Source organism: Hydra vulgaris, chromosome 13 (assembly GCF_038396675.1).
Source record: "Hydra vulgaris chromosome 13, alternate assembly HydraT2T_AEP".
In the NCBI taxonomy this organism is placed as follows: Eukaryota; Metazoa; Cnidaria; class Hydrozoa; order Anthoathecata; family Hydridae; genus Hydra; species Hydra vulgaris.
In genome coordinates, this window is record NC_088932.1 from 7,375,001 (window position 1) to 7,402,744 (window position 27,744).

The following is a 27,744-nucleotide window of genomic DNA, read 5'->3' on the forward strand; positions in this document are numbered from 1 at the left end:
ATACAATTAAATTAAGATAAGAAAAAGTTATTTATAACAACTTTATATTCTGCTAATCTTAATCTTCTGTTAATTGAATAGTGATATTTTTCTTTTCACACACAACAAACTGATTCTTTAAACTGAATCTACAGTTAAAAATAATTGCACCAAAAGTTAGTAACCATATTTCAAAAAACATGACAGGTACAGGTACTGTAGATTCAGTTTAAAGAGTCATTTTGTTATATGTATATATATATATATATATATATATATATATATATATATATATATATATATATATATATATATATATATATATATATATATATATGTAGGTAGCAAAATTAACTTTTTACTACTTGCTTGATGATTGTAGTAACAATACAACTTTAAGTAGAAATATTTTATTATAAATATTAGCATTTAGCTAATTCCTGGTACTGTGGGTAACAGTAACTAATATATATTATATAGCTCTAGTTTATCTATTGAGCACACCCTTAAGTATACAAAAATATATATGATAATACAAAAGTGTTTACTTAGTATTTACATATATACACATACTCCTTGATTTTATGAAATTAACTGAAATTAAAAAATTTAAGTTCTTTGTCAATATAGGATATTCTAAATATTTAGAATATACATAGATATAAATATATATTATAGTAAGTATAATACACATAGATAAGGATGCATATAAATATGGTTATAATCTTCTAAAAACACCATCTTTTGGAAAACCAAATTGATTCACTGAAAATATATATTAAAATTTAGACTATATATTTTATAAGAAAAGTAGCAGAAAGTGCTTCCGGTAAAAAATTTTTTGATCCATTTTGAGTAGCATGAGAATATTCCAATAATCTGTTGCAGAGACTTAGCATTATCAGGTGTAGGTAACTTAATAAGAGGAGAGACCACTAAGAATCAGGCTTTAAAGAATCATATGATATACTGTAACCCAAAAAATCTGTGTCAGTTGAAAAATACGCTTCCCCTTGAAAAATACACTTCCCCACATTAAATGTAATTCCAACATCTATGGCAGCAATTCTGAATTAACGCAAGTTTGTGTCATACTCTTTCTGGCTACTACCACATATAATGATGTTATCAATGAATGGTATTTAAAAATGGTATATAAATTTGATAGTAAGCAAAACCAAGGTCTAAAGTATCATGCTCATAGTTGTTTTAATCTTAGATAAAGCACCTAACCGGGTTGATGTAATACCATACGACAATTATTCTTATCATTTACTATTAAAACTTGAGCATGCCAAGGTGAGTTACTTGGCTCTATTATTGCTGCTTTGATCAAACTGTAAGTTTCAGATTTATTAAATTCTCTATCTCTTTGAAAATAATGTCAAAATCTGGTACAACAATCTGGTGGCAATGGTCTGGTGGTAATAATCTGGTGGCAATAGTTTTAACAATCTTTTGTGAGAATAGCAAACATTTCTAAATTTTTATTCTTGTAAGAGCTGCAAAGATTATAGGATTTTTTACAATATTTAACGGTATTACTTTCATGCAACTCTCGAAAATCAGTACCAAGAACGATGTTGATAAATTAGTTATCACTATCACCTTTCTCATTGTTCTTTATCATTTTCCTTCTAATCAAGACTGCACTCTTTTAGATGTAATTTCTAATCAAATTGACAATGCCCGTTCTTTTTACCCCTCTGCCAATACTGTTGTTATTGGTGACTTTAATGCTCATCACACAGAATGGCTCAACTAACACCACTGACCCTGCTGGCACTAAAGCACATAACTTCTGCACTTCTCAATCTCTTACTTAGATAGCCAACTTTGTGACTCATTTTGTCACTCACCTTCATTCTATGATTTGAGTCTTGTCCCTGAGCCTAGTTTGTGTTCAGTTTCTTCTCATTCTCCTTTAGGTGGTTCCAACCATGCAATGATCTCTATAAATTTTTTATCTTGTACTTCTTCTTCAGACCCAAATCTTTGCACTACTTACTACTACCCTAAAACTGACTTGAAAAATCTTTATTAGCATTATTAAAAAAGGTAGGTCTAACATTCCATCTGTAATTCATGGGACTGATCTTATAACCTTTCCAAAAGATAACGCTGAACTATTTGCAAAGAACTTTTCTTCTATTTTGACTCTTGAATCTTATAGCCATACTCTTTCTTTCATTCCAGTTAAACAGGTTAACCCATTGTTAGAAATTTAAATCACTTTGTTCAGTTTCTAAAGCCATATCTTAATTAAACTCTTCTATGGCTTGTGGTTCAGACAACATTCCTGTCATAGTCTCCTATTGTGTTCTCCAGAATTAATTTTTCTCTCAATTCTTCCTAAACTGTTTAATAAGTACTTGACTGAATCTTGTTTTCATGGCTGTTGGAAAATGGCATCGGTGGTTCCAATTTTTGAAAATTTAAAAAACATTCTGACCCTTTTAACTCCCGTCTGATTAGTCTTCTTTCTGCTGTTAGCAAGGTCTTTGAGTCTTTGATCAACAAATTTCTAACATCCTATCAAGAGTCAAATAACTTCGATCTTCTTGCTCTGCAGCTGAAATGCTAACTACTGAGATGTTTTGTTATGCATTAGATAGAGGTGGCAAGACAAGAACTATTTCTCTTGACCTATCTAAAGCTTTCAATAAAGTTTTGCATGTTGGTCTTCTCCATAAGCTTGCTCCATATGGCGAATTTGGGAAAGTTTTTGAGGTTATCAAATCATTTCATTCCAATAACTTTATCAAAGCCATCCTCAAAGACCAACAACCTTCTTCATTTCTAGTACTTTCTGGGGTACCACAAGATTTTATTCTTGGTCCAGTTTTGTTTCTAATCTACAATAATGATCTTCCAGACAATCTTACATCTAAAGTGGTTCCCCAGTGAAAAAGCGCACATGGGATACGCGTGGATTTTTTCCATATGTAACCCATGTGGGGATTATTATTTTTTCCCATGTGGGTTTCATATGGTAAATCCCATATGGGATACGCGTGGGTTTTTACCATATGTAACCCATGTGGGGATTATTATTTTGTCCCATGTGGGTTTTATATGGTAAATCCCACATGGATTCCATATGGTAAATCCCATATGGGATACGCGTGGGTTTTTACCACATGTAACCCATATGGGGATTATTATTTTGTACCATGTGGGTTTCATATGGTAAATCCCACATGGATTCCATATGGTAAATCCCATATGGGATACGCGTGGGTTTTTACCACATGTAACCCATATGGGGATTATTATTTTGTACCATGTGGGTTTCATATGGTAAATCCCACATGGGTTTTATGTGGTAAATCCTACATGGGATATAGGTGGAAAATACTACATGTTATAGATCTTAAATGCCACATATTTTTAATCCAAATGGTATAAAAGTAGTCAATACTAGACAAATGAAAGTCCGAATGCTTCTATGATAATTTTTAAAATTCTTTTAATTTAAAAATTACTTAAATAGTAATTTAAAATTAATCATCGAAGCTTTCAGAGAGGTTTAACCTAATCTGGTATTTGCTACTTTATCCCATTTGGTATTCAAAATGTGTAGCATTTTTGATCTTTTACATGTGATGTTTTCCACCTATAACCTGTGCGATTTACCTTAAACTATTATGACGAAATTTTATAAAATTAAAAACCGTGTTGCAAAATGAATTTATTTCAAAATAAATGCTATTAATTAATACATCCAAAATGAATATTAAAAATATTATTTTTTCTTTTGCGCTTTACACGTCGTTTTTTATCGATTGAATTAATTAAATCGCTTCGGCTTGCATAATACCAAGTTTTTTAGTATCTTCTAACTTTCTTCAAACATTTTCTAAAAAAAATAAATAAATACAAATATATATATATATATATATATATATATATATATATATATATATATATATATATATATATATATATATATATATATATATATATATATATATATATATATATATATATATATATATATTAGACTGCTTCATTTTGGGGTCATGAAAAAATTTAAAGTACCATGGAGTCTTATCTGCGCAGAACCCCTATTTTATTAATAGAATTTTTTTTTTTTTCAATTTTGACCATTTTTAGGGGTTGCTCAAGTGCCCCAATTGCCTGAATTTAGACCTTTTTAAGCCTATTTTTGGCATATTTGAGCAAGTTCTAAAACTCAAAATAATTAATTTTTTTTTCTTTCCAGAGTTTCTTCTAAGTTAGAAAAAACAAATAAAAATGCATGGTATTTTTATTTATCTGAAATATTTCATGCAAATCTATTTATAAAATCCCAAATTTAGTGCAATTTTTTCCAATTTTTACGCAACGTAATAACTTTGTTGATATGTAAAGTCATAAAACGTCTAGCGATTTGATTTTATATATTTCTTAATAATAGTGTTATTTTTTACAAATATTATGCAATATTTTTATATTGTTTTTTTGTTTTTCTTGGAGGTTTTTCTTTTTCCTACATACTTCCTTTTGTAATTGTGCATGAATAAAAGTGAATCTTGTCTTTTTTCTTCCTTTCTGGCAATATCAATGTTGTCCTTTATGAGTTTAACAGTTCTTTCAGAGCAATCATTAACAACTGCAAGATTAAAAATAGCATCTTTAAATTTTAAGTAGAAATCGTTACAAGTCCAATACTCTGGCGGGGTTTTCATCCATTGACAGTCACTTTTACTCTGCCCTATCATAAGGAACAAAAGCCACGAATTTTCTGTGACCAATTCAACTAAGCTTGGTGGCTTCGGTCCACTGAAGTCTAAAGAATTGAGGACCTCCATGTTAGCTTTTATTCGGGCTAACGAATATTTATCTAAGCTACGAAATTCAAAGCTGTATAATTTTTGAGCAATTTCACCTCTTTCTTCACAGTTTTCATCAGCTAAGGCAAGAACAACAAGGTAAGGGTCCAGAAACCATGTGTGCCGTTTGATTGATTCAATGACTGATTCTGCCCCAATCAAATTGTACTCCTTAAACCTATTCATTTGCCAAAGAGCTCTCATATCCTGGATAAACAAAAAATTGTTAAGTAACTAGCTTACCTTAAAAAAATTTATATTTTAGAAACTTTTAATCAAAACTTTTTATTTATAATAGAATCCTTATATATATATATATATATATATATATATATATATATATATATATATATATATATATATATATATATATATATATATATATATATATATATATATATATATATATATATATATATGTATATATATGTATATATATATATATATATATATATATATATATATATATATATATAATATATATATATATATATATATATATACTATATATATATATATATATATATATATATATATATATATATATATATATATATATATATATATATATATATATATATATATATATATATATCATACTTGTTAACTTGGTACCTACCTGACGAGGAGCCACAGGAGATAGTTCAGCTTTGAGAAACCAGGTAGTATAGAAAACAGCCACAAAAGTTGCCACTTCAATAATTTCATTTTTCAGTCGATTTGTCAGACTGGGTATTGCATCCATCATAAGCTGGAGCTTTAGGTAGTAGATACCTATAAAAATATACATTTTTATTTTTTTTGAAAAGCTAAATATTTGATCATGTATAACAAATTCATTTTTTTTTGCTATGAAGCTATAATTTTTAACTTTGGACTTTTTCCTATCATAAACCTAAAACTCTCTACCTTTTGCCATAAAACGGGCATGATGAAATGCTCCGGGTGTACGAAACTTGTACTTTTCCTCAGAAAGCACCATAAGTGTAAGCTCTGTCAGCTCAATGTAGTCCTTCCTTGTAGCCCTATCCTAAAAATTAAACCAGAAGTATATTGGTATAATGCAATAAACATAGGTATGTATACTTTTGTCTTATAAAGAATAATAGAATTAAACAAGAAAAATCTAGGATATATTACTACTTCATAGTACATATTGTATACATAACTACATATTAAAACATCTAGTCATCGGGCTACCTTTTTCAGAGACCCATGGGTGATAATATTTCTGCAGAACGTTATGCTTTCATGCTTTTGATGACCAAGCCATGTTTCATCTGGAATAGTCAATCTTCTCAACACCTTTTTATTTAAAATGTCAAAAAAAAATCAAAGAGCTCAAAATTGAAGAAATACTAGGGTACAATAATATTTTACAAAAATGTTAACCAATTTTGTAAAACCCTACCTGGTTCTCTACATCAAGATCATTCCATGTTGATTTTAATATTTTAAACAGCATATTATCTGGTCCAGAAGTAGCACTACTTGGATAATTTTTCCAGAAATGTGTTATGTGTAGCTCGTTTATATGATGTCGGCATGCAATAGATAAAACTGGTCGCTGAAAAACTTCATTTACCAGTAAAGAAACAGCTCAATTTTTGTTTCCAGTGTTGATTCTGGTTGTATCAAATGTAACAGCTTGTATACTGTTTGTAAGGTCAAAGCAATTCAAGATATCTCTGATCGGATTTTTTTGATTTTCGCCAGTTCCGGAAGAAATAGCTGGAATTCCCAACAGGTGCGTTTCCATGTTACCGTTTATTAATATTGCTAATCGATCTTTTTCTGATTTTTTCCCATCAGTATATTCATGACATACTTTTCCATCAAAATGGAGTTGAACTAAAATGTTCTTATTATTATTTCTGAAATTTCTCAAATGGTCCTTGATCCTCTTTGATTCATCATAAATGACTTTATCTGCTGCTCTTAATGCTGTAGAGGTTGAACATTTAAATTCATCTATATTTCCACCTGATTTAGCAATTATACTATTAACCATGGCAGTATGCTGCCTATGACTTAATCCTTCCCCAACAGCAGTATCAGCAGTTCTCTTGAGAATATCTTTTGGAAGTAGAACAGTATCTGGTTTTTTGACTTTCTTCTTTAACTCTGGATCTGGATACGGGAAATCATCATTATCTTCATTTTTATCGGATCCATTTGAGCTAATTGGTCTAATAAAAAAGCATATCTTCAGTCTTGTCTCGACAACTTCTTTTCTTATCAGCTTTAATGATTGCAACCAGAGTATCGAGCTCAGGTGCAATCCAAAAGATCCTTTTCATCTGAGTTAAAAATTTCCTCCTTTTTTCAATTTCTGATAAAGTTTGTCTTGATTTGTTTTTTTTTAACAGTTTCCAAGTTAGGATCAGCTTCTCTATCTTTTTACTAAAAAATGTGATTTGTAGGTTCTGAACATTTTACAACACATCTATTTCTGTTAATTAATTTATTTAACAGCAGATATTTGTTATATTAATTGTTTTCCTCTAATAATATACAAATAAAACAAAAACAAATACAGTCTGGTACCTACCTAATTGTTTGTAATTGCAAAATCTGAAATCCACCCTTCAACCAAGGTGCAATTAACTTTGAAAGAGTGCAGCATAAAGACTTTTCATTATGGCATCTGATTTCAAAGTGTTTTGTCAACGGACAGTGGATAATTCTACTTTCTTTTTGTTTTGGATGCTTCTCCTTTAAATGCAAGAAGTATTGCAAAACCTCTTGCTCTGTAGAAAATTTGTCTTTTGGTAAGGATGACCTGGATTGCCCAACCAAAAAATTTACTTTTTTCTTACTTTTTCCCGACATGAATAAAACTGTAGTAAATAGCTCTAATAAGCATATGAAGTAAGTGTATCATGAAAGTTATCAATAATTATTTCCCGCGTTTTTAAATGAAAATTAAATATCGTCTTTGCTAAAAAGTAATTCGCATAACGTGTTTAAGCAAGTACGCTAAAGTATTAAAGTAAATGCGAAGCGTAAAAATTGGTAAAAATCCGCATAACTATGCAATTTTTTAGTTAGGTTTAGACAAAATATTTTAAGCAAATTAAATTACCATGCATTTTTTTTTTTCTATTAACTTAGAAGAAACTCTGGAAAGAAAAAAAATAGAATTATTTTGAGTTTTAGAACCCGCTCAAACGTGTTGAAAATAAGCTTAAAAAAGGGTAAATAAGTCTAAAATTAGACCATTAGGGCACTTGAGCAACCCCTAAAAGTGGTTAAAACTCAAAAAAAAAAAAAATCTACTAATAAAATAGGGGTCTGCGCAGCAGATAAAACTCCATGGTACTTTAAATTTTTTCATGACCCCAAAATGAAGCAGTCTAATATATATATATATATATATATATATATATATATATATATATATATATATATATATATATATATATATATATATATATATATATATATGAGAGAGAGAGAGAGACAGAGAGAGAGAGACAGAGAGAGAGAGACAGAGAGAGAGAGAACAATTTTAATAAGGAACCTTATTAGTCGAGCAATTTTAATTATTAGCCAGGTTGAAATCATTAATGACTACAACATTTCACAAATAATTATTTTCTAATTTATTACTTACAATGACTAACGTATTATGGGTAATTGAACACATATTATGCGTAATGAGCTTGAACCCATGAGGAGAATCCTGAAAAAAAGTGATCAATTAGGATAAGTAGTTAAACAAAAAAACAAAAACAAAAATGTAAAAACCTACTTTTTCAATGATGTAGACCTTAGGTGCAATAGCCAGTGGATGCAAAAATATCTTTACTTTTTCGTCATACACACGGCCTTCTATAATAACAGGCCTTGACATCGCGCAAAATGCCGTAAAAACTGAAGGCCGATTAAACTTTCACTTTTACTTATATGATATATTTTTATATTAGGTTGGGTCTAATGGCAGTCTATGTTTTCTAAAAATAATCTCTAGTAAAGACGGAAATATAAAAAGAAAACCAAAAAATTGTTAAAAGATAATCATATTTTTCGTATTTCAAATTTCATTAAGAAAATTTATGTAATATTAAATAGTATCAATAACAAGCAGAACTATAACAAAGTATATATCTATATATTAGAAAGATAACTGTATTTTTAATTTTTTTTGCTAAAAATGGTAACAATAAAAATTACCAACAATAAAAAACACCAACAAAAGTCGATTCAAGCAAAAAAAAAGTTTTATCAATATATCTCAACAGGGTAAATATTTACAAATCCAAACATATTGAGAGACATATAGGCTAATGAGAAAATAAAAAACATAACAAGTAAATAGCATAATAAAATACAAAACTAATTTTCACATAAATTATGATAGCTTTAGTACTTTCGGAGTGGTAATTAGTGAGTAATTCTTTAGCAGTTTTTTTGTGATTTTAAATCTATATTTAGCAGCAATGAACTGAAACTGAGTAACACAGAATGTTCTGCATAAAGGGTCAGTAGCACCTTGAACCCATCTCTATATATATATTTAAAAAAAGCAAAATATTGACCATTAGACAAGAGTATCAGAAGGAATTTCAAGTCCGCCTCTGTTTAGGCTATACAGATAACTTCCATATTTATAATAATATTTGGTAGAATCATCATAAATTTTTATTTCGCTTTTTTGCACATAGCCAGCTATGTAAACTATAGCCACTAATGTAGATTTATTAACTGAGCTTTCAAGATCATGTATATTATCTAGAAGTTCTTTTTCATCAGTAGAAATATCTCTAAAACATATGTCACAAGTATGACCATCAATACTATAAACAGGAATGTTAAGTTGTAATATCAATTTAGTATGTTGAATAATAATTTTTTCAATTACAGATTTAGCGTTTATAAAGTAAGTACCTCCAGATCCCTGTCGAAGCTTAGAAAAAGCTTTTTCAAGTGGATCTGTTGAAAACCAACCTAATAAGACATACTTTGCTCCATTACTCAACAAAGTTTCTACGAGATCAATAAAGCCATAACATGAATGCGCTATTGCATTGCTAGTATCTAGCGTAAGCTGTTTTACACGCTTACCTGTAGGTTTCATAAAATTTGACAGTTCAGCAATATCTCGTAGCAGTTGTAACTGTTGATCACCAACTGAGTGGATTTCTCCGCATAATTCATTTCTAAACCGAATGCCAGCACCAGGTGCTTTGACATTAACAACATTCGAAAAAAAAAATATTTTTTCAATAAATACAGCAGTACCTTCAAATGCTTTATTTTCAATCTCTAGATGCGTTCTTAATGCAGCTACTGTTTCTTCACAAAAAGCAGACAAACAAAACTTTACAGATTGTCTCTCTATTGGTTTTGGATAAACTGATTTAGCTGTAAGTTTAGAGAGTTTAAAAAGACAATTGCACTCAGTTTTTAAATTAAAGTTTTAGATTAAAAGAACTGGCTTTGGCTAAGTGGAGTGATTTAGAAAAGTTTATAAATTACTCCACTTAGCCAAAGCCAGTTCTTTATTGTTTAAAAATTGAAGTTCGTCAGTCTTTTCCGTCAACCAATTGTTTCGTATAGATTTTAAGAGATGCACATAATCATAAAAAAAATATATACCTGATCTTGTTAACCATGGTTTACTATCAACTGTTTTAAACATTCCCAAAAAATCTTTGATTTACACGGTTACCACCAGTAATTATTACCAATGTCTTATTATTTTTAATATTATTTATCGTATGAACAATTTGTTGACATTGAGAAAACTGAAATTCAGAGGAACAATTTGCAACAGGTTGAGCTCTACATATAAATTCTGGACCTCCAAAAAGACATTTAATCATAAATGATAAAATTGTTTTAGCTAACTTTTCAGGGTAGTTTACTGCTTGACCAAACAAAGCACCTCTTTAGTAAAGTAATGAAGCTTTGACATAGACCTCATCAATTAATGAGGTATAAGTAGTATGGAAGTTCTTTTCAATGGATTTAAATTCATAAAAATACTATTTATGAAACTTAGGTCCTCCATTGAGCTTATTTTTGAAGTCAATCTTGTTAAAGTCCTTATACTTGACAACTTGTAGTCAATACACAAACAATCATATAAACTTCGTCGCATAGCAAAATACTCATATGCTCTACATATAATATCTGGAGTATATGAAACTTCACCAACATTAACTTTTCTCATAGCATTAAGGTGTTCGAATAGAATATTTAACTGAAGCGAACTTTCTTTATTTTTTAAAAATCTAACTGCTTCAAATAAAGCTGATTTTGTTTTTATTAACTTTAATTTGTTTATAGCTAAAGATGAAATATTACAAGTTGTGCCATTATTGTTAGCTACAAGTGAATAATCATTGAAAATTACTAAAATAAATAATGGAACACCAAGTTTGTACATTTTTGATTGTATGTGTAAACTTTTTTTATTAAGCTGGAAAACAATAACATCATTATTATTACTTAACAAAGATTGAATATCGTCAAATATAAGTTCATCCTCTTTTAGAAAATCATTTAACTCATCTGGTAGAATGCTTCGAAAACCGCTTGAAGTTACAGTTTTTCTAACTTTACTTGCTGGTGTGGCTAAACAACTAGGCGGAACATTTTTAATAACAGATGGTGGGTTTAAAGGTCGTTGCTTCCCATATTTGCTTTCAAAAGGTGCTTCATTTGGCCAATGAAGTTGACATACTGCTGTATAGTCTGTAACAATAAAACCAGTTCTTGGGATAGCTTCACTACATCTTTTTCTCTCCTCTAGATTCTTCGGGAATTTATAAATTGATATTTTTGTTGTAGTTGAGTATTGATATTGTAGTTGTATAAATTGATATTTTTGTTGTAGTTGAGATAGTTCGACTTGCAAAGAGATACACAGCATTTTAAAGACATTTTAATTATTAAAAAAACTTACCGTTAGTTTGACAATACTATTATCTTACAATGTAACGCCTTGAACCTTACAACATTATCGTCTTGAAATTGCAATATCTAATTTATAAACCAATCAAATTTTAAAGATTTATTAAAAAAGCATGAACACAAACTTTCGTCTAATGTTAAAAGATGAAAATGTAAACACAGTTTTAGGAATTGGCCTTCAATTTAACAACTTTGTTGCGCGATGTCAAGGCCTGTTATTATAGAAGGCTGTGGTCACACATAATATAATATTCTGAAACTAATAAACAAACATCTAAATTTCTATAAGTAAATTTATTCTTTGATCATTGCCTTTATATCCTATCTTATTTTCATATCATAATCTATTATGGTATTATTTATATAACATATCACAACAATGTTATTAAATTTGTGATGTTCAAATATCGTATGAACATTCTCTAACATGTTCATATGATATTTTAATATAGTTCTTGAGTATATTATCTGCAAACAATTGACTGATGCAAGTTCAAATGTTGTCAAAAACCAAGCATGCATGCATAGGACACTGCAGTGTCCTACAAAGAAATGCTGGTTTGAAAGTCAAATTTTCTTTATTAAAAAAAAAAAAAAAAAATAGGAGGGAGATATGGAGGTTTCTGTAACTTTTTATGCTCCAAAACTTTTAACTTTAAATATAATAAAGTTCATAAAACTTTAGGGACTTACGAAGTACATTGAGGAACAAAAACAGGATATTTACAGAAACTTTTCAATTTTTAATCTGGAGTACCACAGTGTAATTGGGAATAAAGTCTCTGGGTCCAGTATTCAAAGTAATACGATCTAAAGTAATATATAAATTAAATAAAATGCTTTAAAATTCATGCAGTTATACATATAACTCCTGATAGTTAACTATATGTATAACTAGTTATACATAATATTTATTATATAAACTTATTTTTTAAGGTTATGCTTGAACAAATTAGTACCAAATAATTCAAATTCAAGATTTAGTTCAAGTTCAAGTTCTTATTTGTTCATTGTTTTTTCACTATTTTATATTTATTTGTTCAGATTTGTTAACTAGTACTAATTCTTACTACAGTAAGAATGTTTATCATTGTTGAACGTGATTTTATTAGTAACTTAATTTTACTTTCAACATATTTTGACAACACCCTTTACATTTTAAATGATGACAGTTTTACTTTTCTATTGATGTTAAATTTATTACGTTTCAATAACTCAGATTGAATTTTAACTGAATTATTGTAAGCTTTGTAGGGGTTTGTTGTATATCAAATGGTGTTGTAAATAAAGTAAAAAGAATATATATATATATATATATATATATATATATATATATATATATATATATATATATATATAGTATTTAGGCTATGGGATCATCCATAAATGATGCCAGTAGATAGAGGGGCAGTGTGAGTTTAACAATAATTGACAATGGGGAGGGGAAGTTGAGACCAAAATAATGTCAATTAAAAAATTGAATTATAAAAAAAAGTAACATATTTAATTTAAAAAAAAAGTAAAACAATATATGCTAGCTATGAGCAGGTTTTAGAGGTATTTACACCAACAATGTGGTCTAAAAACTTCTTGCTTTTGTTGCTTAAAACTGTAGTACTGTTGAGAATAAATGTATAATTGAACCAGAAAAAAATTGATGGTATATGCATTTTTTATATTATATTAACAATTCAGATATACCATCATAATATGATAACAAAAACTGACATCATTTTCAATGGGAGATGGCAAAAAATTGACTGAGTTTGATAAAGGGTGAAGGTGGTCAATAAACGGGTCATCATTTGACATCATTATGCATAGATGACCCTATGATTTAGGTAAAATAAGTAATCAATTTGCCATATTTCTCTTAAGAAAGTGTAAGAAAAAAGCATTGTTATGCTGATAACCTACCTATTGAGCAAGCTTTGACCACCTATTTTATAAATTTGAGAGACAGAAGTGGAAGTGCGAATCGCAAAAGAACTAATAACAATGCTCTAAATTGATTTTAACTTTGTCGACTAACATTAATATAGTATTTAGAAATAATAAATAAAGTTTACATGATTTTTATAATTTGTATTTACATCCATTAATTATCAGTTGTCAGTCTCTATTTTATAAAATGAATTATATATATATATATATATTTGTATATATATATATATGATTATATATATATATGATTATATATATATATATATATATATATATATATATATATATATATATATATATATATATATATATATATAAATATATAAATGTATAAATATATATATATATATATTTGTATATATATATATATACATATGTATATATGTATATATATGTATATATATATATATATATATATATATATATATATATATATATATTTTTTTTTTTTTTACTTTATTTACAACACCATTTGATATACAACAAACCCCTACAAAGCTTACAATAATTCAGTTAAAATTCAATCTGAGTTATTGAAACGTAATAAATTTAACATCAATAGAAAAGTAAAACTGTCATCATTTAAAATGTAAAGGGTGTTGTCAAAATATGTTGAAAGTAAAATTAAGTTACTAATAAAATCACGTTCAACAATGATAATCATTCTTACTGTAGTAAAAAATAGTATTAACTGATAAATTTGAACAAATAAATATAAAATTAACAAAAACAATGAATAAATAAGAACTTTAACTTGAACTTTAACTAAATCTTGAATTTGAATTAATTGGTACTAATTTGTTCAAGCATAACCTTAAAAAATAAGACTTTATAACAAATTATATGTATATCTAGTTATACATATAGTTAACTATCAGGAGTTATATGTATAACTATATGCATTTTAAAGCATATTATTTTATTTAAACATTACTTTAGATCATATTACTTTGAAAACTGGAGCCAGAGGCTTTATTCCCAATAACACTGTGGTACTCCAAACTAAAAATTGAAAAGTTTCTGTAAATATTCTGTTTTTGTTCCTCAATGTAGTTCGTAAGTCCCTTAAGTCTTAAGGACCTTATTATATCTAAAATTAAAAGTTTTGGAGCATAAAAAAAGTTACAGAAACCCATCTCCATCCTACTTTTTTTTTTTTTAATAAAGAAAATTGGGAATTCTTCGAGTTTCAAACCTGCATTTCTTTGTGGGACACTGCAGTGTCCCATGCATGCAAGATTGGTTTTTGATAACATTTCAACTTGCATCAGTTAATTGTTTGCAAATAACTAACTCAAAATTTAAATTCAAATAACTATTATATTATCCTAATAATACGTCTATTTGCACATATCTTGATCTTTTTTCTATAAAGAAAGATAAACATTATTCGTGGTACTTAATACTTGCTTGCCATTCTCTCTATTAATATAAAATATTTTCACACAATATAAACGTAACGCAATGCAATGTCGATTTAAAAATTTTTTTTTAGTTACCAGCTTTTAAATTAATTCCCATACAAATCCCACAGGAAACCCACGTGGGATTTCCCATGTGTGTAAATACCATATGGTTCCCATATGTAACCAATGTGGGATTACCCACATGGGTTTAAGGTGACAAATTTCCATACGGATACCACATGGGAAAATCCGTCCCACGTAAATCCCATCAATCCCACACGGAACCCACGCGTAACCCATGTGGGACGCGGTTTTATTTTTCACTGGGTAAGTAAAGGCGCGGAGTTTACAAAATTTCTGATAGTCGTAATCATAAATAATTTACAAAAAAAATAGGATGATATTTAGTAAAAACATCTCTTTAAAATAAATTTTTTTTTTTTAAGTATCTAATTTTTAAATGCCATTATTTATTACGCATTTACACAAATCTGATCCCAGCTAGCAAACATACATAGGGTCAAAACTATCGTGACCGTTGGCTGTTTTTTCTAATGCAGATCTTACGTTGATCCAACGTCATGTTTTTAATAATAATATAAACAAAAGGGGTAATTAATAAAACAGCTTGCACAGATACATTAGGCCAAAGTATGTAAAACCATTACAAAACTTGATTGGTTTTACGATCTAAACCCAACGATGATTAAATGTGAATAACCCAACGTTGATTTAATGTATATGGATTAAGGTTGACCCAATGTATATAATTCAACATTAATTCCATATATATGAATCAACATTGATACAAAGTATACAAACCAACGTTGCGAGTGTAAAATTATAATATAATATAATTATCTTCAATATTCTGTAATTATTATTGTAATTGTAATTATAATATATTATAATTATCTTAAATATCCTGTAATTATTCAAGTATCAAACAAGAAGCCAAACAAACAATATTAACGTCTGTAAATTTGATTGATATACAAGATCAATAATAAGCCACTTTAATGCTAACGCCCTTTCTGACATTGTCCTAGTTTTAAGTATAGTTAATATATAATTTAGTTTATATATATATATATATATATATATATATATATATATATATATATATATATATATATATATATATATATATATATATATATATATATATAAATTAAGTATTAAATATATAGGGAGACCGGAGCTAGTTCGCGGCAGGGGTAGGTAGACATAATGTGTTTATATACAAAGTCTTTTATTAGAAATTGCCGAAAGTTACAGAGAACCTTTCTAATTGACCATTTCATCTTCTACTAGAGTATTGTTAGGATTCGCGCATGCGGATGGGAGATATTAGGATTTAAGAAAGAAAGAAGCCACTTCTTACAGTCTTACATTGTCACTTCGGTGACAATGTAAGGCTGTAAGAAGTGGCTTCTTTACAGCTACATGAGATTAAAGCCCCACTTTTTGTAGCTTATAGCGAACAGTTCTATCTGTAATACTGACATTATGATGATCAGATATCAAAGCCTGTATTTCCACAAAAGTTTGGTGGCGATTCTTTAAACTCAGGCGCACATTGGTCCGAATTTCTTGAGGTGTAGTCTTTTTCTGCCGTTCATTTCTAGACCTTTCTTTTACTTACTATGTTTTCCTGTACTTCATCATTATTCTTATCACTGTGTTCTTCGAAATTTCCATCTCTGATACAATTTTTCTAAACCTTTTGTGACTCTCAGTAACTTTAGCTACAATTATCATTCGCTCCTGATAAGATAGTTTCTTATTTCCAGAAATAATAATTTTTGTGCAACATATGGAAAACAACATTATGGTCAGTACAAACACTACACAATATCAACCAATCTATTTCAAGACTAAGAATGCCAAATTGAATCATTTAAATTAATAAAATTAAAAAAATTAACTATATTTTACTGAACTAACTCTAAAAATAATATGGATGTTATTCTAGCCTGTCATGCAAGTATTGAACAATGCGATATTTGTGATTCAAAATATGATTATTGATTTATTATTCATAACTGTTTGTTACATAAAAATAACAAATTCTGTAAAACCTAAATTTATGGTCGGACACATGACTTTTTTTCCGCCACTGTGTAATACTTATATGTAAATGTTATTTTTAAATCATTAATTTTTTCAATGAAGACATAGTTGGAAAAAAACCTCAAGCAAGAATATTTACTATATCTTAAAATTAAATGATAAAGTGAGATATTGACAAATATACGTTTTCACGTAAAAACTTAACTGATGGATTTTTAATTCAAGATTTAAAAGCAGTTTTATAGTATAAAACCTTTAGAACAAAAATTATTAGCATTCAAACTCAATCGAGTATACTCGTTGTCCATACGCAAGGACAGTTTCCTTCGACGAATATACTTGTCTTCCGTACGCAATGTGTTAAATTCAAAAAAAAAAAAAAAATTTAGTTAGTGAGTTCATAGTGCCAACGAGCCTTTTGAACAAATGCACAACAATTAGTGGCTGACAAAAATGAATTACATACTTTGTAAGAGCTATGGAAACTGATTGAATTGAAATAATGCGTTCGTTTAAGTTTTCTGTTTAGAGAGTATATTTTGAAAACGGTCATCATCATCATCATTATTCCTTAGAAATCCAAGGTGTTTTAGTTTATTGTTGAGATGTATGGAAAAAGTGTTAATTTGAATTACGTTTTTTGTAATTGAATTTTTAATTGAGATAATAAACTCGGTTTTTTCAGTCTTTGGTTTGATATAAAGGTTTAGACATTGTGTTTGAACTTTATTAACTAATTCTTGTAGCTCAGAAAAATTCGGACTTCGTAGGATTATATCGTCTGCATAAGCAATAGCCCCTGTGTATATGCCACTTAGTGTTGTTCCTAGTTTTCAATATGAAACAATTTGACTTAATATAATTTCAGTGTAGATTAATGTATAAATGTGGCGATAAAATGGGTCCTAGTCGCACGTTTTGAGATAAACGAAAATGATTTGATTTATGTCCAAGGTATGATAAACTAGCGATACCGGGACAGTATAATGATTGTGAACTATCTGCTAATAATATTTGAAACTTCGATGCTAAATTTGTCAGGACTCTGCCCTCTCCTTATAACTTCTGTTGTTAAAATTACGTCATTAGAGTTTCTTACAAATGTCAGTAAGTCTTTAGCACAAGTTGAGTTTGCCGAACGTATATTAAACGATCGTGTATAAAATATTTGTGATATGAGAATACTTAAATATTTTATTTTAACAGTCAGAAGTTTTTTTCCGTCCCGACAGCTATGATTATTTATACACTTTTTAAATTTTAAATAGAAGTCATAATGACATAAAATATATCCAGTTAACCTACATATATGGGTCGCGTATGGGAATAATGCGGGCTTGCGTCTGGAAACCATACAGTTTGGCAAGAGTGAGCTGTCCGAGGGCCCCCTATGGAAGCCGTAAGAGTTATTTGCTGGGATACCCGTCTTTGCCTCAGATGTTTCCTGTGTTTGCCCGTACGGTTCCTATGTTACATCCTAATTGTTCCCAAATGAGTCTCGCTAGGTGTTCCGCCCAGTCGCCCCTTAAAATTTCACAAATTTCCAATTTTCCTTATTACTAATATTAGGTATGCCAATAATACCTTAAAATGGGTTTTCTTTATATTTATTCGTATACTGAACATGGAAAGTAACAATAAAAGTTATTGAACTCGCTACTTTTTACCGTTTATGTATCTGTAAAACTTACAAATAAATTCGTTATGGATATTTTGAAAATGCTGATTGCACAACCGCCAGGTAATTATATACTGCAAAAATAAAAGTACCTAAAATGTTTTTTCTACTGCTACCAATTTTTCTAAATTTTTTAAAACCTATTTATGTAAAAAAAATTAAACAATTACAATTTATCTTAAAAGACTTTAAGAGATTATGAATGTCCATCAAGCAGTGAAGAAAGCCGCTTTTTTAGTTATTGTGATGGCATATCGTCGACCATCTTTTACAGAGCATGCCTTGGTATTTGGGTTTAATCTTACTGCACCTAGGTTTGCGATAAACAAAGCTTTAATAAATTAAGTAAAAAAAACAAACCATAATATATTTTTATATATATTTTTTAACTTAGCAAAAATCAAAAAAAAGAAAAAAAAATGTGCTTTGAATGATTTTTTTTTTCTCTGACCTGTTAAACTGAATCCGCGAATAAGACGGGCGTCAAATAGAACAGGCATCGCTCATTATGAATAATCAACTGTTTAAACGAGCTGGCCAATTTAATTGGTTTTAAAGCTAGCCAAGCTGCATGGTGGATTAATTAAAGTAGTTGTCATGATGTAATCCATAGAGTTGGTTTAAGTAAAACCTGGCGGAATTGCAATTTAAATAACGTACGGCCAAGAAATAGCATTATGTCATTCATGACATAATGCTATTTCTTGGCCGTTATAGTTAATAGTTGATTACGTGAAACAATGGTACATAATTAAGTAATTTGATTATAATAAGATATGTTATGCTTTCAATGATTATTATGATTTTATTAATTATAACATTGTAATTGTATTAAGGCTAAAAAAATTTTTTTTAAGTATTCTAATTCACTCAAAACAAGACTGCAAACAAACACTATTAAGTTGGGAGTTACTAGTAAATAAAAGATAGAGTTAAAAACCGAGGAAACGGTTGACAGAAAACTTGCAAAGTTTTAAGTTGTAAACGTAAAAAAAAAATATGAAGATAGGAGAGAGCTGCAAAGGGTTAAAGGTTAAAGTAATGATGGTTCCTTTAAGCAGTGATCATGATAGTATTTGTAGAAAAGAAAAGAAGATGCAAATTCACGATAGTGGAGAAATGGCCAAGCTTGGCAGATAAAGCAGGTCAAAATACGTTTGGAATGTGTTTTAATGACCTTGTATAAAAGAGAAAGAACATCATTAGAAGAACCAGCTAAAATATGAAAACAGTATTCCATATAGGGACAAATAAAAAATTTGTAGAGGTAGAGAATAGAATTAGGAGTAAGGTACGGCAAGGTATGCAAGCACGTAAAGAGAAGCACGTAAACATGCTAACTTTGTAATCAACTTATGGTTTTCATGAGGTGTCAGTAATAAACGATAATTCAAAAAGACTTTAAGAAGAGGTTGTTGTAAATTCTTCTCTAAATCACTCAGTTGTTGTAAATAACTGAGTTTTGTTTGATTTAAAACTAACAAGCCACTGCAAGCCCCAATCTGTTACAAAAGCGAGGTGAGATTCAAGATCGGCTGTCTTTTTTAAGCAATTAAATAGAGAAAAGAAAAGAGAAAGTTGAGTTATCGGTAAATAAAATCATCAGTAAATATAACCATTTTAGATTTAATTGTGTTGTTTAAATTACTTAAGTAGATAATTAATAAAGCGAGACCAAGGTTAGAACCTTGAAATACCCTAGAAATTACTGGAAATAAAAAAGAGTATTAGCCTTTAATAAACAACTTTCAGATATCCGAAATAAAAATTGAGAGGATTTCAAAATATTTTGTTTCTAAAACTTCAAAGTTAAAAAAACAAAACTACAAATTTTTATGAGCAAAAATTATTACTTTTAATGACAAAAACAAAATAGAAGTATAAAATAAAATAGAAGTATAAAATAAAATAGAAGTATAAAATAAAATAGAAGTATAAAATAGCTGTAAGAAAAATAATAATATAATAAATCTTAAAAACTGGTTTTGTAATGTTACCAGTTAGCAGAATTATGTGTATCTATATGAAGAATTTCAGTTTGTTTTTGACTAATACATGTTATTACATAATAAATGTAAATTAATACAGTAAATTTCACATGATAATTTACTAAATTAATCGATGTTTTAACAGAAGGCGAACTAATGACAACAGTAGGCAATGTGATGATAAAGACAACTACAAAATAAAAAAAAAACTATGTTTGAGTTTATAAAATATATAACATTTAAGATTGTTATAAATAGCTTTTATAAAAACTTAAAAAGTATAATTTGTAAAAATAATGTATTTACTAATACTAAAATTATAAAAACTCTTTAATAATTAAGTCCTGATAACAATCCTAAAAATCTTAAAAGTCTTAAAAAATCCCTAAAATCCAAATAGCTTCTTAAAATAATCTTAATAGGTTTTTAAAATGATCTTGAATTAATCAGTCATGATATCGTAGAATATCTGAAAATAATTTTAGAAAAAAAAAAAAAAAAGAGTATAATAAAAAGTAGATATGCACAAAATTGCACAAAAAATGCGCAAAAATTCAATTAAAATATAAAAATTAACACCTTTCTTATTTGGTTGATGATGCTGACAGGGTAACTTATGAAATAAAAATATATAAGTTAAAAAAAAAACACTTTACCAGTTCATTTATTATTAAATATTGATAAGAGCTAGTAACACCCCATCTTAGTAACATCACTCGACTGACAAACACTCGACTGACAAGGATCACAATATTATTATTCTACATCATACCAAGTTACATTACTTCTATAATATGGAAACATCATAATATAAACATAAATGAATTATAAACATATAAACATACTTATCATAAACTATAAATTAAGTACTGTAATTATAAGTATGCAGTTGTTGTTTTTTCTGTTCTAATTCTGTGAATATTTTCACTGAATATATATACAACTCCAAACATCCAAAAGCATTATAAACAATATAATGGTCAAATACAGTATTTAATGCGGTAGTGTTGTTGCGATAGAGCACTTGCTTTATAAGTGAGAAGTTTCGAGTTTGATACCCCATCACGTTCTTGCTAGTACCTCACTTAACTTGTTTTTTTGTGCAGCATTCTTGATTGTCAATTTTTGTATTTTGGAGTTAAAGAGTTGATAGAGGAATAAAATTAAAACAGCCTCCTCGACTGAATGGTCTTCTCCGCCATGGGGAGGAGAATAACTTTAAAAACGTTCGACGTTCAATTTGGTTCAATAAATTATAAAATTTATTTACAACACAAACATTAACACTAATTACAAGAGCATTTTTAAATCACTTTTACCCTGAAGATCACTTAAGACTTTATAGTTTATCACATAAGTTTTTTTTTGTCTACATTACAAAACTATCAAAATTTAAATCATTTATTGATAGCTTTTTGACAAAAATCACTTCCAAGACTTGCTTTGGAAAGGGTATCATGTAGCAATATATAGTTTGTTTGATTGTTCAACTAACTATTTTTTTTTATAAAGGTGCTTTAAGCAACTTTACAGGAATTCAGTGGCTTATTATTAAGTTTTGGAAAATGTTCAATATTTTGTTTACCTCCTTGTTTATAAAAACACTTCTAAAAAGTTCAAAATAGCATGTAGTGTGTGTTAATTCAGAATCCATTATATATGTATAAAAAAAATTAAAAAAAAAAGTAAAATAATAAATACATTTATGCAGATGCATTGACTGCCGAGAGTTTTATGTACGGGCATAAAAATGTCGGCATGAGTAAAAACGGAAACCGTGAACTATAGTAAACGGTGGTAAAAATCTGTTTCGAAACCGGGTACCCAGCACCAAGTCCATTAAAAAAAGTAAGAATAAAAAAAAATTTAATCAAATAAAAAATAAATTAGACGACACTTTTTTGCTGTATTTCATTCTAGTTTCTTTTATGATTTTTTGTTTGTGACAAACGAAAAGCGTTATCAGCGTTCTAAATAATTAAAAAGTCTTTTTGCATATATAATAATATAGTCTGCTATTAACGTTTTCCAATATAATATAGCGAAAATACCTTCGAAAACGAAATTTAAGTGAGACACGTCTAGATTTAGTAAATAGGAATTACCAACTTCTGGAATTATCAAGAAGTTTATAGGTTGAAGCACTATTTTTTACCTGGGTAATAATATTTCTACACAATTTAAAGTAACACTCAAAATTAATTAAATGTTAAAAATAATTTTGAGAATACCCGGTGCCGAGTACATCAATAAAATGGCCGATTCCGCCGAATTACCAGGTCCCCGGGTCCGAACCGGGTACCCGGCACATCTCTAATATAGACATAATAGGATCGATTGTTTTTTCTCATGTAAACAAAGCATAAACTTTCAAAAAGTTGAATTTAATTATATTTAAAATTTTCGTTTCAATAATACGGGGTATACAATGAGGAAAATGATCATCAAAATTAAATATGCAAATTGCTCGTTTCTGAAAATGACAAAGACGACGTAGTTTGCTTTTTTTAGTACATCCCCAGGCAATATTAGTAATGTAAGTTTTCTTGAGTTTTTTTCTTGAGATAAGTTCAAGCTTTGTATAAAACCCAATTTTTCTAAAGTCTTTGGTGCATACATAGTTAATATGCTGGTTTCGAGTAATGTTTTTATCTAGAACACCTAAGTATTTAAACACGGAGTCTCTATTTATTTCAATTTCATCAATAAAGGTTTGAGGCAAGTTTGAAAGTAAAAGTTTGTTTTCCTAAGCAAGTGAAAAAGATTATTATTTTTAGTTTTGTCAGTATTTGATGGTAATTTATTAGATTTGAACCAGTGGGATAAAAATTCTTTATTTACGGTGGAAAAAAGTACGCTAATGTCACACTTAGAAATTAATAAATTAGTATCAAGGAGGGGTCCGAGAATTGAACTTTGTAGTGCTCCATAGGTTATATTCAAACAATTGTTGCGATATTTGTTATAACCAACAACAAATTGTTTTCGGTTCGTTAATTAACTTCGAAACTACCTTAACAATTGGTTATTTACACCATAGTATTTCAGTTTTTCAAGTAGGATGTGACGGTCAACGGTATCGTAGGGCTTCAATTGGTCAATAAAGATACCTTAGGTATATTTTTTTGATTATTTATAAGATTGTTTAAAAAAATTTTGAAATTTCATTTACAAATTGAATAATTGCATGCTCTGTTTAGTAATGTTTTTTAAAACCAAATTGATTAACATTGAGAAGGTTATTTTTTGTCAAGGTGTTTATATATTCTGTTACACATAATTCTTACTAGAATTTTTGACAATACAGAGAGTGCACAAAAGTTGAGCAATAATTAATTATTTGGGATTGGTCACCCTCTTTATAAATAGGTGTAACTTTTGCAATTTTTATTTGTTTTGGAAAAGTTCTTAGTTTAAATGAGGCACTAAAAACTTTGAAAGAACATCTTATAGCAATCTATAACCGCGTTTCTACTTTTTTTGTCTAGTCCTCATAATTTTTTTTTTTTTTTAATAGATTCGGACGCTTTTTCAAATTCTTCAATTGATAAATCAGAGGATAGCTCATCAGATGCACTTATCCAAGTTTAATAAGAAGTCACTAAAAAAGGTTCTGGTGATAGAGATCTTATTTGATAGTTTAGAACCTATTTCAGTAAAAAATTTACTCATGTGATATAGCAATTAGTTTAAATATATTTGTGGCATCAAATAAATTTAATCATCAATTTTAATCATTTGTGGCATCAAATAAATTTAATCATCAATTTTAATCATTTGTGGCATCAAATAAATTTAATCATCAATTTTAATCATTTGTGGCAGAAAGAATGATTTTTGTTTTCCTGTAATTTCCTTCGTTATTTCCCAAATGCGCTTAGTGTTATTTTTGAATTTGTTAAGTAATTTCGAGTAATAATTTTTTTACGAATTTTCTCAAATAAATGTTTACAGTTTTTGTAAATTTTTTTTTTAATTATTTTTTTATCTCAGTTGTTCAGATTAGGATGCCAAAGGATAAATTAAAAATAAAAGATATAATTCGTAAACTGTGTAGTTTACAAAAAATATACTATTTATGAATTATTCGATGTAGTAATTATACAAATTTTCTCCTTTATTTTATTGCTGTCTTTCTATAAAATATTCACTAGATCTATTATGTTTTAATTACATTGATTGCAGAAAATGTTGAATGAAAAGTTTAACATTTAATGTGACAAATGTAAACATTACTTTTCATGCCCTCAAAGATTTTCTAAGGTTTGACTGGTTAAGCATCATTACTAGTTTAATATAATTGTCATTGAAGAGCAATATCTGTTAATGCTCTTTTAAAAATATCTATGCTCATAATTATTGACATGCTGTCTAAAATAAAATTTGTTTATGTTGATTTAATAAATGAAAGGATTTAGGCTGCTTACTATACAGGCAGGTTACATATCAATTTTTTTTGTAAATCAGATCAATTTTTTTAAGTATTGCTATTTTTAGGAACATCTTTTTACCCTTGATTAAAGCATAAGTTTTACCTATGGCTACATTATAGCACCAGATTCAAGTTCATCATTGTAAAACTAGGTTGTATACTAGTTTTGATATGATAACTTTAGTTTAAAATATGTTCGGATCTAACCATTTAGAACCACAAAAGCTCAATAAGCTAAAAAAGAGAGAGTTCGCTATCTATTTTTTGTTTCTACGTATGATACTGGCTTAAAAAAACCTTATATTACACATCGCCGAAAAATTTTTTTTGAAAATGTGCCTAATCTCACGGTCTAATATAAACTTATTTAAACTTAAAACTTGAAAACTTATAAATTGAAAATTGCCTTCAATTTTCGGCCAATTTATTCAACATATCCTGCCGTGTATAAAGTAGGCCATGCGCCAGGTATTGAAGGATTTCATTTGTACATCCTCTCAGAAACCCGATCCGCGTTAACCCTGCTCTTCTCGCTAATCTACAAAAAGTCTTTCTGTAACGGTGCTGCTCCTGCTTGCAGGATAGAAGCTAACGTAAAACCTGTTCTTAAGAAAGGTGGCAAAATGTTGTGACTATGCTCAAGCATATAATTGAGAACAACTTTCTAGACAGCAATCAACATAAAAAATACTTAAAATATCCCTTAAAATGTGTATGACAAACTTAATTGAGGCCTTTGATATCATCATAAACGCGTTTTAATCTCGTCTAGAAATCGTTATTTGAACATAGTTCAAGTTTTAAAAAGATAACAACCATGTTTAAAATCTTTACAAAACTTAAACTACTATTAATCCTATTAACAAATTATAATTTATTATGAATTAAAATTTTATTGTTAGCATTTAAATTGCATACCAAACAAATATCAAAGTAGCAACCTTGTTTCCAATATAGAAAAGGTTTAAAATTGTATTAATAACTTAAATAGTTTTACAAATTTTATCATTAAAATACTCTTGAAAAAATTAATTAAAAACTACTTAAGTACAAAGCCATAACTTCCAGAGTTTTTATACCCATGTTTCTCAAAGTGTGCATTCAGAACCTTTAGTAACAAAGTTGCCAAATTAACTTAACTGTATAATATTGTTTTACATGACATATAATTCTTTGATTTTTTGAAAAAGAGGTTGAATGAAAAAATGCATTTCATTGGAATACTTATTTTCTTGGTAGTAAAGGAAGGTATTAATTATTTTCAAAATGAGTTAAATGAAATGTTTTATGAAATAAATGTTTTTAGTTGTATAAATAACAGTTAACAAATAATAAACATTAAACTTCTCATGAAAAAGTGAAATACAAAAGTTAAATAAAATGTTTTTGACAGTTTAAAAGTTAAAAATCATAAACTAAATAACGCAAAATGAGAATCAGTGAAAATGTTTTAAGTAAATGGTTAAAATCAAACATTTTGTTATAATTTCTAAAAATCTATTTTTTCAATTGGAGCGGGGGTTAATGAGGCTGCAGCACCAAGACCTTAAAAAAATATAGGTTTTCCGACCTTTTCTTTTTCCAGGGAGCTAGGTAGCTTTTTTTTGCATGTTTTTAAAATCTATTTCTTGGTAGTATGGCAGGCGTTGCGAATAAATCAATAAAGATATAGTATTCTATTTAAGTTTCCTTTTCAATTTTATGGTCACTTTTGTTACCGTAGAAAATTTGATCATGATCATTCTTGTATATTGAGTTATGCAAGAATTTGAGTTGTATGTAATTGCAACAGAAGTTACAGAAAATTTGCAAAAAAAGCATTAATATTGCATTTAGCATGAAAAATGTATAAAAATATAAAAAAATGCTATAGGAAACGGTTAGAATCAATACAATGATGTGTGAAAAACTTGATTAATTTTTCAAGAAAAAATATAACGTATGAGCATTACATTTTTACAAGCACAAAATAAAATAAAAGAGAAAACTTCGTTACTTGCTTACAAAAACATGCCGATTATTGTGCTTTTCCAGATGTAGCGAAGGCAGTAAAGGATCAATCTACATGAAAATTGAAAAAAAAAATTTAAAGATAGAAACGGGAACCTCAATAATGCTTTGAAATCGGTCGCAACATGGAAATATCAAAGCAACAAGCAAAAAATACGTCCGAGAAAAAAATTTACAGAAGATATTGACTCGGTTGACCATTGAACAAAAAATAAACCTTTCCGACCCGACAAAAACAAACAACAGATTTGAGGTCAGTAACCAATCAAAATGAAAGTGACTTCAACACTTTGGTTAAGCTTCGTTCCAGCAATGCATTTTTATGTGACCGCTACATTAGGTCCTCCTCGATTTACAGCCCTAGGCCTATAAGTAATCCGGAAATAAAAAAGCATAACTACCTTTTGCGAATCTGTTGACATAATCAGGAAACGTACGTTCTAATGCGTTTCAGCATAACTTTGATTAATTTAAAGAT

The 27,744-nt window shown here is 28.4% G+C and overlaps 1 long non-coding RNA gene across 2 annotated transcripts in view; it reads left to right on the forward strand.

Moving 5' to 3' along the window:
- Positions 1–27,744, forward strand: part of LOC136089494 (uncharacterized) — a 50,273-nt gene that overhangs the window by 11,710 nt on the left and 10,819 nt on the right. The window contains exon 3 of one of the 2 annotated variants that reach the window (XR_010643105.1): positions 24,342–24,622. The exons of the other annotated variant lie outside the window; for it this stretch is intronic. This is a non-coding gene — a long non-coding RNA (uncharacterized LOC136089494). Of the gene's footprint in view, positions 1–24,341; positions 24,623–27,744 lie in introns of those variants that run through there. 2 annotated transcript variants of the gene reach the window in all.